Below are 16114 nucleotides of genomic sequence, written 5' to 3' on the forward strand. Positions count from 1 at the left end.
ATGATTTGATATAATAACAAAAACCACAAGGAGTATGTTTTTGATATTTATTTGTGTATGATTCTTTTGGATCTGGAGAAGCAGTATCAATTTTTTCTAAAATACTTTCAAAATCAGCATATATAACAAATGGATGTTTTATTGTTTTCTTTTCATCTTTGAATGTGATCTTTGAGCCTTTTTTAGGCATGTTGATTACCGTTGATTTATGTTCACCACAATAATTTGAATGTTTATCTAATCTTTCTTGTGTATGGAAGAAGTTAAGACAACGCATACAAATATATATTTTATTTGTTCTTTTACATACTTGTAGTTTTATTAATTTTGTAATATCTTTCATGTATGTATAATGTGAATTTTCGTCTGAATTAAAATATAGAAGATTAATATGAGTTTGTTTACAATTGTCAGAAAGCTTTAAAACCTGAATGTTGTTTGTTTCTGTTAGACCATAAACATTAACTGATAAATTATTCAACTTTTCAAATTTAGGAATATCATTTAAAGTCATCGGAAACTTTAGATCTTTCGTATTTAATGTATTCTCATATTTTTTATAATGAGATACTCTTTCATCATGAAAATGTGGAGGATGTAAGTGTGCTAGAATAGACCAGAGAAAACATTTATTGTCTTTATTTTTGATATTGATAACTGCTTTTCTATTTTTGATAACACTGGGTAAATCAATGTAAGAAGAAGCTTTTAGAGGATCTGATTTAAGAATATGAATGTCTATGTAAATAATTTTTCCTATATTGAATCCACTTCCTACGATTGAATTATCCACATCTTGCTCTTGTTTAATAAGTTCATCATAGACTCCTGATGTTTTAAAATCTTGATATGAAGATATAAAATGTGGCTCAGTTCTCATGTATGGTGTATCTATAACTCCTTCGTCCTTTGTCATTTCTAATTTTACTCCCATATAAAATTTAAGTGGTTTAATTTCTTTTAGTGTTTTTTCAATCAACGTTTGAACAGCAGGTTTAACTATTTCTACAGCATCAACTATAGACTCTGGTTCAGGAGGTTTGAAGTTAAAGACTCTTAATTTAATATGTCCTTTGAATGCACCATCAGAGTTTTTAGTTGTGATAAAATTTGATAAATGTTGATTTGTTTTTAAGATGGATTTCGAAGCCTTTCTTGAGGATATTTTTATTACAGGCAGAACAGTGTTTTGTTTCCTTCTGAATAGGAGATAGTAGGTGAAGTAGATTAAATTTGTGTTTGTTAGTTTTAAGGTGTCTTTTGTATTGTTTATATTCTTGTTCACAAACGTCGCAATACGTTGCTTTGATCATATTTATATAGCAAAATTATACTTGAAGTAAAACACCTTTTTAGAGGCTTTTTAAAAGATGAAACTGTGCTTAAAGTAAAACACTTATAGAAGAAACTGCTTTTTTACAGGCTTTTTATGTATGAAACTATACTTAAACTAAAACACTTTTTCACTTTCTTAAAACACTTTCACTTAAAACACTGTTTCACCAACACAAGTGCGAAAAGTGGTTTTTCAACACTAACACAAGTGCGAAAAGTGGTTTTTCAACACTATCACAAGTGCAAAAAGTGTTTTTTCCACACTAATACAAGTGCAAAAGTGGTTTCCTGCACCAACACAAGTGCGAAAAGTGGTTTTTCAACACTAACACAAGTGCGAAAAGTGGTTTTTCAACACTAACACAAGTGCGAAAAGTGGTTTTTCCCACACTAATGCAAGTGCAAAAGTGGTTTCCTGCACCAACACAAGTGCGAAAAGTGGTTTTTCAACACTAACACAAGTGCAAAAAGTGGTTTTTCAACACTATCACAAGTGCAAAAAGTGTTTTTTCCACACTAATACAAGTGCAAAAGTGGTTTCCTGCACCAACACAAGTGCGAAAAGTGGTTTTTCAACACTAACATAAGTGCGAAAAGTGGTTTTTCAACACTAACACAAGTGCAAAAAGTGTTTTTTCCACACTAATACAAGTGCAAAAGTGGTTTCCTGCACCAACACAAGTGCGAAAAGTGGTTTTTCAACACGAACACAAGTGCGAAAAGTGGTTTTTCAACACTAACACAAGTGCGAAAAGTGGTTTTTCAACACTAACACAAGTGCGAAAAGTGGTTTTTCAACACTAACACAAGTGCGAAAAGTGGTTTTTCAACACTAACACAAGTGCGAAAAGTGGTTTTTCAACACTAACACAAGTGCGAAAAGTGGTTTTTCAACACTAACACAAGTGCGAAAAGTGGTTTTTCCACACTAATACAAGTGCAAAAGTGGTTTCCTGCACCAACACAAGTGCGAAAAGTGGTTTTTCAACACTAACACAAGTGCGAAAAGTGGTTTTTCAACACTATCACAAGTGCAAAAAGTGTTTTTTCCACACATACAAGTGCAAAAGTGGTTTCCTGCACCAACACAAGTGCGAAAAGTGGTTTTTCAACACTAACACAAGTGCGAAAAGTGGTTTTTCAACACTAACACAAGTGCCAAAAGTGGTTTTTCCACACTAATACAAGTGCAAAAGTGGTTTCCTGCACCAACACAAGTGCGAAAAGTGGTTTTTCAACACTAACACAAGTACGAAAAGTGGTTTTTCAACACTATCACAAGTGCAAAAAGTGTTTTTGCCACACTAATACAAGTGCAAAAGTGGTTTCCTGCACCAATACAAGTGCGAAAAGTGGTTTTTCAACACTAACACAAGTGCGAAAAGTGGTTTTTCAACACTAACACAAGTGCGAAAAGTGGTTTATCAACAATAACACAAGTGCAAAAAGTGTTTTTTCCACACTAATACAAGTGCAAAAGTGGTTTCCTGCACCAACACAAGTGCGAAAAGTGGTTTTTCAACACTAACACAAGTGCGAAAAGTGGTTTTTCAACACTAACATAAGTGCGAAAAGTCGTTTTTCAACACTAACACAAGTGCGAAAAGTGGTTTTTCCACACTAACACAAGTGCAAAAGTGGTTTCCTGCACCAACACAAGTGCGAAAAGTGGTTTTTCAACACTAACACAAGTGCGAAAAGTGGTTTTTCAACACTATCACAAGTGCAAAAAGTGTTTTTTCCACACTAATACAAGTGCAAAAGTGGTTTGCTGCACCAAAACAAGTGCGAAAAGTGGTTTTTCAACACTAACACAAGTGCGAAAAGTGGTTTTTCCACACTAATACAAGTGCAAAAGTGGTTTCCTGCACCAACACAAGTGCGAAAAGTGGTTTTTCAACACTAACACAAGTGTGAAAAGTGGTTTTTCCACACTAATACAAGTGCAAAAGTGGTTTCCTGCACCAACACAAGTGCGAAAAGTGGTTTTTCAACACTAACACAAGTGCGAAAAATGGTTTTTCCACACTAATACAAGTGCAAAAGTGGTTTCCTGCACCAACACAAGTGCGAAAAGTGGTTTTTCAACACTAACACAAGTGCGAAAAGTGGTTTATCAACACTATCACAAGTGCAAAAAGTGTTTTTTCCACACTAATACAAGTGCAAAAGTGGTTTCCTGCACCAACACAAGTGCGAAAAGTGGTTTTTCAACACTAACACAAGTGCGAAAAGTGGTTTTTCAACACTAACACAAGTGCGAAAAGTGGTTTTTCAACACTAACACAAGTGCGAAAAGTGGTTTTTCCACACTAACACAAGTGCAAAAGTGGTTTCCTGCACCAACACAAGTGCGAAAAGTGGTTTTTCAACACTATCACAAGTGCAAAAAGTGTTTTTTCCACACTAATACAAGTGCAAAAGTGGTTTGCTGCACCAAAACAAGTGCGAAAAGTGGTTTTTCAACACTAACACAAGTGCGAAAAGTGGTTTTTCAACACTAACACAAGTGCGAAAAGTGGTTTTTCAACACTAACACAAGTGCGAAAAGTGGTTTTTCAACACTATCACAAGTGCAAAAAGTGTTTTTTCCACACTAATACAAGTGCAAAAGTGGTTTCCTGCACCAACACAAGTGCGAAAACTGGTTTTTCAACACTAACACAAGTGCGAAAAGTGGGTTTTCAACACTAACACAAGTGCCAAAAGTGGTTTTTCCACACTAATACAAGTGCAAAAGTGGTTTCCTGCACCAACACATGTGCGAAAAGTGGTTTTTCAACACTAACACAAGTGCGAAAAGTGGTTTTTCAACACCACAAGTGCGAAAATTGGTTTTTCCACAATAATACAAGTGCAAAAGTGGTTTCCTTCACCAACACAAGTGCGAAAAGTGGTTTTTCAACACTAACACAAGTGCGAAAAGTGGTTTATCAACACTATCACAAGTGCAAAAAGTGTTTTTTCCACACTAATACAAGTGCAAAAGTGGTTTCCTGCACCAACACAAGTGCGAAAAGTGGTTTTTCAACACTAACACAAGTGCGAAAAGTGGTTTTTCAACACTAACATAAGGGCGAAAAGTGGTTTTTCAACACTAACACAAGTGCGAAAAGTGGTTTTTCCACACTAACACAAGTGCAAAAGTGGTTTCCTGCACCAACACAAGTGCGAAAAGTGGTTTTTCAACACTAACACAAGTGCGAAAAGTGGTTTTTTAACACTATCACAAGTGCAAAAAGTGTTTTTTCCACACTAATACAAGTGCAAAAGTGGTTTGCTGCACCAAAACAAGTGCGAAAAGTGGTTTTTCAACACTAACACAAGTGCGAAAAGTGGTTTCTCAACACTAACACAAGTGTGAAAAGTGGTTTTTCCACACTAATACAAGTGCAAAAGTGGTTTCCTGCACCAACACAACTGCGAAAAGTGGTTTTTCAACACTAACACAAGTGCGAAAAGTGGGTTTTCAACACTAACACAAGTGCCAAAAGTGGTTATTGCCACACTAATACAAGTGCAAAAATGGTTTCCTGCACCAACACATGTGCGAAAAGTGGTTTTTCAACACTAACACAAGTGCGAAAAGTGGTTTTTCCACACTAATACAAGTGCAAAAGTGGTTTCCTGCACCAACACAAGTGCGAAAAGTGGTTTTTCAACACTAACACAAGTGCGAAAAGTGGGTTTTCAACACTAACACAAGTGCCAAAAGTGGTTATTGCCACACTAATACAAGTGCAAAAATGGTTTCCTGCACCAACACATGTGCGAAAAGTGGTTTTTCAACACTAACACAAGTGCGAAAAGTGGTTTTTCCACACTAATACAAGTGCAAAAGTGGTTTCCTGCACCAACACAAGTGCGAAAAGTGGTTTTTCAACACTAACACAAGTGCGAAAAGTGGTTTTTCAACACTAACATAAGTGCGAAAAGTGTTTTTTCCACACTAATACAAGTGCAAAAGTGGTTTCCTGCACCAACACAAGTGCGAAAAGTGGTTTTTCAACACTAACACAAGTGCGAAATGTGGTTTTTCAACACTAACACAAGTGCGAAAAGTGGTTTTTCCACACTAATACAAGTGCAAAAGTGGTTTCCTGCACCAACACAAGTGCGAAAAGTGGTTTTTCAACACTAACACAAGTGCGAAATGTGGTTTTTCAACACTAACACAAGTGCGAAAAGTGGTTTTTCCACACTAATACAAGTGCAAAAGTGGTTTCCTGCACCAACACAAGTGCGAAATGTGGTTTTTCAACACTATCACAAGTGCAAAAAGGGTTTTTTTACACACTAATACAAGTGCAAAAGTGGTTTCCTGCACCAACACAAGTGCGAAAAGTGGTTTTTCAACACTAACACAAGTGCGAAAAGTGGTTTTTCCACACTAATACAACTGCAAAAGTGGTTTCCTGCACCAATACAAGTGCGAAAAGTGGTTTTTCAACACAAACACAAGTGCGAAAAGTGGTTTTTCAACACTAACACAAGTGCGAAAAGTGTTTTTTCCACACTAATACAAGTGCAAAAGTGGTTTCCTGCACCAACACAAGTGCGAAAAGTGGTTTTTCAACACGAACACAAGTGCGAAATGTGGTTTTTCAACACTAACACAAGTGCGAAAAGTGGTTTTTCCACATTAATACAAGTGCAAAAGTGGTTTCCTGCACCAACACAAGTGCGAAAAGTGGTTTTTCAACACTAACACAAGTGCGAAATGTGGTTTTTCAACACTATCACAATTGCAAAAAGGGTTTTTTTACACACTAATACAAGTGCAAAAGTGGTTTCCTGCACCAACACAAGTGCGAAAAGTGGTTTTTCAACACTAACACAAGTGCGAAAAGTGGTTTTTCCACACTAATACAAGTGCAAAAGTGGTTTCCTGCACCAACACAAGTGCGAAAAGTGGTTTTTCACCACTAACACAAGAGCGAAAAGTGTTTTTTCCACACTAATACAAGTGCGAAATGTGGTTTTTCAACACTAACACAAGTGCGAAAAGTGTTTTTTCCACACTAATAAAAGTGCAAAAGTGGTTTCCTGCACCAACACAAGTGCGAAAAGTGGTTTTTCAACACTAACACAAGTGCGAAAAGTGGTTTTTCAACACTAACACAAGTGCGAAAAGTGTTTTTCCACACTAATACAAGTGCAAAAGTGGTTTCCTGCACCAACACAAGTGCGAAAAGTGGTTTTTCAACACTAACACAAGTGCGAAAAGTGGTTTTTCAACACTAACACAAGTGCGAAAAGTGTTTTTCCACACTAATACAAGTGCAAAAGTGGTTTCCTGCACCAACACAAGTGCGAAAAGTGGTTTTTCAACACTAACACAAGTGCGAAAAGTGGTTTTTCAACACTAACACAAGTGCAAAAAGTGTTTTTTCCACACTAATACAAGTGCAAAAGTGGTTTCCTGCAGCAACACATGTGCGAAAAGTGGTTTTTCAACACTAACACAAGTGCGAAAAGTGGTTTTTCAACACTAACACAAGTGCAAAAAGTGTTTTTTCCACACTAATACAAGTGCAAAAGTGGTTTCCTGCAGCAACACAAGTGCGAAAAGTGGTTTTTCAACACTAACACAAGTGCGAAAAGTGGTTTTTCAACACTATCACAAGTGCAAAAAGTGGTTTTTCAACACTAACACAAGTGCGAAAAGTGGTTTTTCCACACTAATACAAGTGCAAAAGTGGTTTCCTGCACCAACACAAGTGCGAAAAGTGGTTTTTCAACACTAACACAAGTGCGAAAAGTGGTTTTTCAACACTATCACAAGTGCAAAAAGTGGTTTTTCAACACTACCACAAGTGCGAAAAGTGGTTTTTCCACACTAATACAAGTGCAAAAGTGGTTTCCTGCACCAACACAAGTGCGAAAAGTGGTTTTTCAACACTAACACAAGTGCGAAATGTGGTTTTCAACACTATCACAAGTGCAAAAAGGGTTTTTTCCACACTAATACAAGTGCAAAAGTGGTTTCCTGCACCAACACAAGTGCGAAAAGTGGTTTTTCAACACTAACACAAGTGCGAAAAGTGGTTTTTCAACACTAACACAAGTGCGAAAAGTGGTTTATCAACACTAACACAAGTGCAAAAAGTGTTTTTTCCACACTAATACAAGTGCAAAAGTGGTTTCCTGCACCAACACAAGTGCGAAAAGTGGTTTTTCAACACTAACACAAGTGCGAAAAGTGGTTTTTCAACACTAACATAAGTGCGAAAAGTCGTTTTTCAACACTAACACAAGTGCGAAAAGTGTTTTTTCCACACTAATACAAGTGCAAAAGTGGTTTCCTGCACAAACACAGTGTGCGAAAAGTGGTTTTTCAACACTAACACAAGTGCGAAAAGTGGTTTTTCAACACTAACACAAGTGCGAAAAGTGTTTTTTCCACACTAACACAAGTGCAAAAGTGGTTTCCTGCACCAACACAAGTGTGATAAGTGGTTTTTCAACACTATCACAAGTGCAAAAAGTGTTTTTTCCACACTAATACAAGTGCAAAAGTGGTTTCCTGCACAAACACAGTGTGCGAAAAGTGGTTTTTCAACACTAACACAAGTGCGAAAAGTGGTTTTTCAACACTAACACAAGTGCGAAAAGTGTTTTTTCCACACTAACACAAGTGCAAAAGTGGTTTCCTGCACCAACACAAGTGTGATAAGTGGTTTTTCAACACTATCACAAGTGCGAAAAGTGGTTTTTCCACACTAATACAAGTGCAAAAGTGGTTTCCTGCACCAACACAAGTGCGAAAAGTGGTTTTTCAACACAAACACAAGTGCGAAAAGTGGTTTTTCAACACTAACACAAGTGCGAAAAGTGGTTTTTCCACACTAATACAAGTGCAAAAGTGGTTTCCTGCACCAACACAAGTGCGAAAAGTGGTTTTTCAACACTAACACAAGTGCGAAAAGTGGTTTATCAACACTATCACAAGTGCAAAAAGTGTTTTTTCCACACTAATACAAGTGCAAAAGTGGTTTCCTGCACAAACACAGTGTGCGAAAAGTGGTTTTTCAACACTAACACAAGTGCGAAAAGTGAATTTTCAACACTAACACAAGTGCGAAAAGTGGTTTTTCAACACTAACACAAGTGCGAAAAGTGGTTTTTCAACAATAACACAAGTGCGAAAAGTGGTTTTTCCACAATAATACAAGTGTAAAAGTGGTTTCCTTCACCAACACAAGTGCGAAAAGTGGTTTTTCAACACAAACACAAATGCGAAAAGTGGTTTTTCAACACTATCACAAGTGCAAAAAGTGTTTTTTCCACACTAATACAAGTGCAAAAGTGGTTTCCTGCACCAACACAAGTGCGAAAAGTGGTTTTTCAACACTAACACTAGTGCGAAAAGTGGTTTTTCAACACTAACACAAGTGCGAAAAGTGTTTTTTCCACACTAATACAAGTGCAAAAGTGGTTTCCTGCACCAACACAAGTGCGAAAAGTGGTTTTTCAACACTAACACAAGTGCGAAATGTGGTTTTTCAACACTAACACAAGTGCGAAAAGTGGTTTTTCCACACTAATACAAGTGCAAAAGTGGTTTCCTGCACCAACACAAGTGCGAAAAGTGGTTTTTCAACACTAACACAAGTGCGAAATGTGGTTTTTCAACACTAACACAAGTGCAAAAAGGTTTTTTTTACACACTAATACAAGTGCAAAAGTGGTTTCCTGCACCAACACAAGTGCGAAAAGTGGTTTTTCAACACTAACACAAGTGCGAAAAGTGGTTTATCAACACTATCACAAGTGCAAAAAGTGTTTTTTCCACACTAATACAAGTGCAAAAGTGGTTTCCTGCACCAACACAAGTGCGAAAAGTGGTTTTTCAACACTAACACAAGTGCGAAAAGTGGTTTTTCAACTCTAACATAAGTGCGAAAAGTGGTTTTTCAACACTAACACAAGCGCGAAAAGTGGTTTTTCCACACTAACACAAGTGCAAAAGTGGTTTCCTGCACCAACACAAGTGCGAAAAGTGGTTTTTCAACACTAACACAAGTGCGAAAAGTGGTTTTTCAACACTATCACAAGTGCAAAAAGTGTTTTTTCCACACTAATACAAGTGCAAAAGTGGTTTCCTGCACCAACACAAGTGCGAAAAGTGGTTTTTCAACACTAACACAAGTGCGAAAAGTGGTTTTTCAACACTAACACAAGTGCGAAAAGTGGTTTTTCCACACTAACACAAGTGCAAAAGTGGTTTCCTGCACCAACACAAGTGCGAAAAGTGGTTTTTCAACACTAACACAAGTGCGAAAAGTGGTTTTTCAACACTATCACAAGTGCAAAAAGTGTTTTTTCCACACTAATACAAGTGCAAAAGTGGTTTGCTGCACCAAAACAAGTGCGAAAAGTGGTTTTTCAACACTAACACAAGTGCGAAAAGTGGTTTTTCAACACTAACACAAGTGCGAAAAGTGGTTTTTCCACACTAATACAAGTGCAAAAGTGGTTTCCTGCACCAACACAAGTGCGAAAAGTGGTTTTTCAACACTAACACAAGTGCGAAAAGTGGTTTTTCAACACTAACACAAGTGCGAAAAGTGGTTTTTCCACACTAATACAAGTGCAAAAGTGGTTTCCTGCACCAACACAAGTGCGAAAAGTGGTTTTTCAACACAAACACAAGTGCGAAAAGTGGTTTTTTCAACACTAACACAAGTGCGAAAAGTGGTTTTTCCACACTAATACAAGTGCAAAAGTGGTTTCCTGCACCAACACAAGTGCGAAAAGTGGTTTTTCAACACTAACACAAGTGCGAAAAGTGGTTTATCAACACTATCACAAGTGCAAAAAGTGTTTTTTCCACACTAATACAAGTGCAAAAGTGGTTTCCTGCACAAACACAGTGTGCGAAAAGTGGTTTTTCAACACTAACACAAGTGCGAAAAGTGGTTTTTCAACACTAACACAAGTGCGAAAAGTGGTTTTTCAACACTAACACAAGTGCGAAAAGTGGTTTTTTCACACTAACACAAGTGCAAAAGTGGTTTCCTGCACCAACATGTGCGAAAAGTGGATTTTCAACACTAACACAAGTGCGAAAAGTGGTTTTTCAACACTAACACAAGTGCGAAAAGTGGTTTTTCAACACTATCACAAGTGCAAAAAGTGTTTTTTCCACACTAATACAAGTGCAAAAGTGGTTTCCTGCACCAACACAAGTGCGAAAACTGGTTTTTCAACACTAACACAAGTGCGAAAAGTGGGTTTTCAACACTAACACAAGTGCCAAAAGTGGTTTTTCCACACTAATACAAGTGCAAAAGTGGTTTCCTGCACCAACACATGTGCGAAAAGTGGTTTTTCAACACTAACACAAGTGCAAAAGTGGTTTCCTGCACAAACACAGTGTGCGAAAAGTGGTTTTTCAACACTAACACAAGTGCGAAAAGTGAATTTTCAACACTAACACAAGTGCGAAAAGTGGTTTTTCAACACTAACACAAGTGCGAAAAGTGGTTTTTCAACACTAACACAAGTGCGAAAAGTGGTTTTTCCACAATAATACAAGTGTAAAAGTGGTTTCCTTCACCAACACAAGTGCGAAAAGTGGTTTTTCAACACAAACACAAATGCGAAAAGTGGTTTTTCAACACTATCACAAGTGCAAAAAGTGTTTTTTCCACACTAATACAAGTGCAAAAGTGGTTTCCTGCACCAACACAAGTGCGAAAAGTGGTTTTTCAACACTAACACTAGTGCGAAAAGTGGTTTTTCAACACTAACACAAGTGCGAAAAGTGTTTTTTCCACACTAATACAAGTGCAAAAGTGGTTTCCTGCACCAACACAAGTGCGAAAAGTGGTTTTTCAACACTAACACAAGTGCGAAATGTGGTTTTTCAACACTAACACAAGTGCGAAAAGTGGTTTTTCCACACTAATACAAGTGCAAAAGTGGTTTCCTGCACCAACACAAGTGCGAAAAGTGGTTTTTCAACACTAACACAAGTGCGAAATGTGGTTTTTCAACACTAACACAAGTGCAAAAGGTTTTTTTTACACACTAATACAAGTGCAAAAGTGGTTTCCTGCACCAACACAAGTGCGAAAAGTGGTTTTTCAACACTAACACAAGTGCGAAAAGTGGTTTATCAACACTATCACAAGTGCAAAAAGTGTTTTTTTCCACACTAATACAAGTGCAAAAGTGGTTTCCTGCACCAACACAAGTGCGAAAAGTGGTTTTTCAACACTAACACAAGTGCGAAAAGTGGTTTTTCAACTCTAACATAAGTGCGAAAAGTGGTTTTTCAACACTAACACAAGCGCGAAAAGTGGTTTTTCCACACTAACACAAGTGCAAAAGTGGTTTCCTGCACCAACACAAGTGCGAAAAGTGGTTTTTCAACACTAACACAAGTGCGAAAAGTGGTTTTTCAACACTATCACAAGTGCAAAAAGTGTTTTTTCCACACTAATACAAGTGCAAAAGTGGTTTCCTGCACCAACACAAGTGCGAAAAGTGGTTTTTCAACACTAACACAAGTGCGAAAAGTGGTTTTTCAACACTAACACAAGTGCGAAAAGTGGTTTTTCCACACTAACACAAGTGCAAAAGTGGTTTCCTGCACCAACACAAGTGCGAAAAGTGGTTTTTCAACACTAACACAAGTGCGAAAAGTGGTTTTTCAACACTATCACAAGTGCAAAAAGTGTTTTTTCCACACTAATACAAGTGCAAAAGTGGTTTGCTGCACCAAAACAAGTGCGAAAAGTGGTTTTTCAACACTAACACAAGTGCGAAAAGTGGTTTTTCAACACTAACACAAGTGCGAAAAGTGGTTTTTCCACACTAATACAAGTGCAAAAGTGGTTTCCTGCACCAATACAAGTGCGAAAAGTGGTTTTTCAACACTAACAGAAGTGCGAAAAGTGGTTTTTCAACACTAACACAAGTGCGAAAAGTGGTTTTTCCACACTAATACAAGTGCAAAAGTGGTTTCCTGCACCAACACAAGTGCGAAAAGTGGTTTTTCAACACAAACACAAGTGCGAAAAGTGGTTTTTCAACACTAACACAAGTGCGAAAAGTGGTTTTTCCACACTAATACAAGTGCAAAAGTGGTTTCCTGCACCAACACAAGTGCGAAAAGTGGTTTTTCAACACTAACACAAGTGCGAAAAGTGGTTTATCAACACTATCACAAGTGCAAAAAGTGTTTTTTCCACACTAATACAAGTGCAAAAGTGGTTTCCTGCACAAACACAGTGTGCGAAAAGTGGTTTTTCAACACTAACACAAGTGCGAAAAGTGGTTTTTCAACACTAACACAAGTGCGAAAAGTGGTTTTTCAACACTAACACAAGTGCGAAAAGTGGTTTTTTCACACTAACACAAGTGCAAAAGTGGTTTCCTGCACCAACATGTGCGAAAAGTGGATTTTCAACACTAACACAAGTGCGAAAAGTGGTTTTTCAACACTAACACAAGTGCGAAAAGTGGTTTTTCAACACTATCACAAGTGCAAAAAGTGTTTTTTCCACACTAATACAAGTGCAAAAGTGGTTTCCTGCACCAACACAAGTGCGAAAACTGGTTTTTCAACACTAACACAAGTGCGAAAAGTGGGTTTTCAACACTAACACAAGTGCCAAAAGTGGTTTTTCCACACTAATACAAGTGCAAAAGTGGTTTCCTGCACCAACACATGTGCGAAAAGTGGTTTTTCAACACTAACACAAGTGCGAAAAGTGGTTTTTCAACACTAACACAAGTGCGAAAAGTGGTTTTTTCCACAATAATACAAGTGCAAAAGTGGTTTCCTTCACCAACACAAGTGCGAAAAGTGGTTTTTCAACACTAACATAAGTGCGAAAAGTGGTTTTTCAGCACTAACACAAGTGCGAAAAGTGGTTTTTCCACACTAACACAAGTGCAAAAGTGGTTTCCTGCAGCAACACATGTGCGAAAAGTGGTTTTTCAACACTAACACAAGTGCAAAAAGTGTTTTTTCCACACTAATACAAGTGCAAAAGTGGTTTCCTGCAGCAACACAAGTGCGAAAAGTGGTTTTTCAACACTAACACAAGTGCGAAAAGTGGTTTTTCAACACTATCACAAGTGCAAAAAGTGGTTTTTCAACACTAACACAAGTGCGAAAAGTGGTTTTTCCACACTAATACAAGTGCAAAAGTGGTTTCATGCACCAACACAAGTGCGAAAAGTGGTTTTTCAACACTAACACAAGTGCGAAAAGTGGTTTTTCAACACTATCACAAGTGCAAAAAGTGGTTTTTCAACACTAACACAAGTGCGAAAAGTGGTTTTTCCACACTAATACAAGTGCAAAAGTGGTTTCCTGCACCAACACAAGTGCGAAAAGTGGTTTTTCAACACTAACACAAGTGCGAAATGTGGTTTTTCAACACTATCACAAGTGCAAAAAGGGTTTTTTCCACACTAATACAAGTGCAAAAGTGGTTTCCTGCACCAACACAAGTGCGAAAAGTGGTTTTTCAACACTAACACAAGTGCGAAAAGTGGTTTTTCAACACTAACACAAGTGCGAAAAGTGGTTTATCAACACTAACACAAGTGCAAAAAGTGTTTTTTCCACACTAATACAAGTGCAAAAGTGGTTTCCTGCACCAACACAAGTGCGAAAAGTGGTTTTTCAACACTAACACAAGTGCGAAAAGTGGTTTTTCAACACTAACATAAGTGCGAAAAGTCGTTTTTCAACACTAACACAAGTGCGAAAAGTGGTTTTTCCACACTAACACAAGTGCAAAAGTGGTTTCCTGCACCAACACAAGTGCGAAAAGTGGTTTTTCAACACTAACACAAGTGCGAAAAGTGGTTTTTCAACACTATCACAAGTGCAAAAAGTGTTTTTTCCACACTAATACAAGTGCAAAAGTGGTTTGCTGCACCAAAACAAGTGCGAAAAGTGGTTTTTCAACACTAACACAAGTGCGAAAAGTGGTTTTTCCACACTTATTCAAGTGCAAAAGTGGTTTCCTGCACCAACACAAGTGCGAAAAGTGGTTTTTCAACACTAACACAAGTGCGAAAAGTGGTTTTTCCACACTAATACAAGTGCAAAAGTGGTTTCCTGCACCAACACAAGTGCGAAAAGTGGTTTTTCAACACTAACACAAGTGCGAAAAATGGTTTTTCCACACTAATACAAGTGCAAAAGTGGTTTCCTGCACCAACACAAGTGCGAAAAGTGGTTTTTCAACACTAACACAAGTGCGAAAAGTGGTTTATCAACACTATCACAAGTGCAAAAAGTGTTTTTTCCACACTAATACAAGTGCAAAAGTGGTTTCCTGCACAAACACAGTGTGCGAAAAGTGGTTTTTCAACACTAACACAAGTGCGAAAAGTGGTTTTTCAACACTAACACAAGTGCGAAAAGTGTTTTTTCCACACTAACACAAGTGCAAAAGTGGTTTCCTGCACCAACACAAGTGTGAAAAGTGGTTTTTCAACACTATCACAAGTGCGAAAAGTGGTTTTTCCACACTAATACAAGTGCAAAAGTGGTTTCCTGCACCAACACAAGTGCGAAAAGTGGTTTTTCAACACAAACACAAGTGCGAAAAGTGGTTTTTCAACACTAACACAAGTGCGAAAAGTGGTTTTTCCACACTAATACAAGTGCAAAAGTGGTTTCCTGCACCAACACAAGTGCGAAAAGTGGTTTTTCAACACTAACACAAGTGCGAAAAGTGGTTTATCAACACTATCACAAGTGCAAAAAGTGTTTTTTTCCACACTAATACAAGTGCAAAAGTGGTTTCCTGCACAAACACAGTGTGCGAAAAGTGGTTTTTCAACACTAACACAAGTGCGAAAAGTGGTTTTTCAACACTAACACAAGTGCGAAAAGTGGTTTTTCAACACTAACACAAGTGCGAAAAGTGGTTTTTCAACACTAACACAAGTGCGAAAAGTGGTTTTTCCACAATAATACAAGTGCAAAAGTGGTTTCCTTCACCAACACAAGTGCGAAAAGTGGTTTTTTCAACACAAACACAAGTGCGAAAAGTGGTTTTTCAACACTATCACAAGTGCAAAAAGTGTTTTTTCCACACTAATACAAGTGCAAAAGTGGTTTCCTGCACCAACACAAGTGCGAAAAGTGGTTTTTCAACACTAACACAAGTGCGAAAAGTGGTTTTTCAACACTAACACAAGTGCGAAAGTGTTTTTTCCACACTAATACAAGTGCAAAAGTGGTTTCCTGCACCAACACAAGTGCGAAAAGTGGTTTTTCAACACTAACACAAGTGCGAAATGTGGTTTTTCAACACTAATACAAGTGCAAAAGTGGTTTCCTGCACCAACACAAGTGCGAAAAGTGGTTTTTCAACACTAACACAAGTGCGAAAAGTGGTTTTTCAACACTAACATAAGTGCGAAAAGTGGTTTTTCAACACTAACACAAGCGCGAAAAGTGGTTTTTCCACACTAACACAAGTGCAAAAGTGGTTTCCTGCACCAACACAAGTGCGAAAAGTGGTTTTTCAACACTAACACAAGTGCGAAAAGTGGTTTTTCAACACTATCACAAGTGCAAAAAGTGTTTTTTCCACACTAATACAAGTGCAAAAGTGGTTTCCTGCACCAACACAAGTGCGAAAAGTGGTTTTTCAACACTAACACAAGTGCGAAAAGTGGTTTTTCAACACTAACACAAGTGCGAAAAGTGGTTTTTCAACACTAACACAAGTGCGAAAAGTGGTTTTTCCACACTAACACAAGTGCAAAAGTGGTTTCCTGCACCAACACAAGTGCG

The sequence above is a fragment of the Myxine glutinosa genome, chromosome 6, assembly GCF_964187855.1.
Source record: "Myxine glutinosa chromosome 6, kmMyxGlut1.1, whole genome shotgun sequence".
Classification (NCBI taxonomy): Eukaryota; Metazoa; Chordata; class Myxini; order Myxiniformes; family Myxinidae; genus Myxine; species Myxine glutinosa.